The sequence below is a fragment of the Colobus angolensis genome, unplaced genomic scaffold, assembly GCF_000951035.1.
Source record: "Colobus angolensis palliatus isolate OR3802 unplaced genomic scaffold, Cang.pa_1.0 Scaffold273, whole genome shotgun sequence".
In the NCBI taxonomy this organism is placed as follows: domain Eukaryota; kingdom Metazoa; phylum Chordata; class Mammalia; order Primates; family Cercopithecidae; genus Colobus; species Colobus angolensis.
In genome coordinates this window covers 2187643-2189179 of record NW_012115966.1, presented here as the reverse complement: position 1 = coordinate 2189179, position 1537 = coordinate 2187643, and positions in this window count along the sequence as shown.

Genomic DNA, 1537 nt, shown 5'->3' with positions numbered 1-1537 from the left:
TGGGAAAAAGGTTGAATACAGTGACAGAACAGTAGGAACACAGTTAGTGTTCTAGGAAAAGTATTTGTCTTAAGATTTTTAACCACATTGACTTGCTTGATGAGTCCTCAAGCTTCAGCCGTGCGTAGACTAGTCAGCTGTTGGTGTGTGACTAGAATAGGGCTTGTTGTCTCCTCAAGCTTCAGCCGCGGGTAGACTGGTCAGCCTCCGGAGTGACCAGAGCAGGGCTGTCTTCCCCAGCAGCAGCTTGGTCTCGTCTCAGGATCAGCCGGGTTGGATGATCTGCGTCCCGTTGGCCGGCGCGCCTGTCCTGAGCTGCCGGTGTTAGCTGACTGTGGTGGATCCAAGACACAACACCTGCAACTTTAACAGCAGTGGGAGTGGACAAGGTTACAGTATAGGGCCCATCCTATATCGGTCCTAGAAAAATTAGAGTTGACTTTAAACAGAGTCACTAGATTTAAAGGGGTGTCAGGCTTACAGGCATTTTCATTTATTTAATTATGAACACTTTGTATGGCTACTTTTAAAGCCTGCATTTGCTTTCTTAAGGTTAATTGCTTTAGTTTTTAGAGGTCACCTTTAATTTGACATATGATTTGGGGGTGGCTGACCGAACAAAATCTTATAGGGCAAACACATAGTTTATTTGGTGGGGGTGCACCTGACTCGGAGTAGGACCATAGGCAAAAACCTGATTTTATCTTAAATGAGCAAACAAGCACTAGCATGTACCGATAGTCTCCAGCATGGGGCAGTTCTATAAAATCTATAAGCAAGTTTTCACAAGGTATGGCTCTTTTTACTGTTTAAGTTTCTTAGAGGAGGGTTTCTTCTCCGCCCCTGCCGCCCCCACCACCGCCCCGCCCAGGTCCTTTGTAACTCTATCTAGTGGCTTAGCCTTCAGTGAGAAATTGGAATTCAGACACGGCAGAATCTTGCTGCTTTTAACTTCTAATGTGACCATGGGCTCCTGGGAGCCTAATGAGAAGGTGAGTAGTCTGCCCTAGTCTTTACATTCTTCAGCTCCTGTCAGATCAGTATTTGGTTCCTCCAACGTGTGGCAGCCCTTGGCCAATGGCCTCTTTGTCTTGCGGCCTTGGCCATTTCCTTTATTGCCTTTTTGAACATTTACCCTTCTAGTGTCCTTTCTTTTTGCATCCCGCACGATAATCTCTCTCTTGCCTTATCCGGCTCTTGAATCTTTGCCTAACTTGACTTCTTTCAGATCTACATCCACGTCCACCATCCACGTCCTCTCTCATGGCTAATTTCTCTTTTTTTACACTTACTCTTAGTCTGTCTTTTTCTTTTTTCCTGTCTTTCCCAGTTTTGTTCCTTGGTTACAGTTAACATACACCTTGGTGGCCACTTTTCTAAACTAGGTGGTATTCATGCCTGCAGCTTCTGCTTGATGTTGCCCTGGGCTTGCTTTACAAATGAAGTATTCACTATATACTGATTTTCAGCAGCCTCAGGGTTAAATGGGGTGTAAAGCCAGAATGCTTTATAGAGTCTCTTATAAAACTGACTTAGG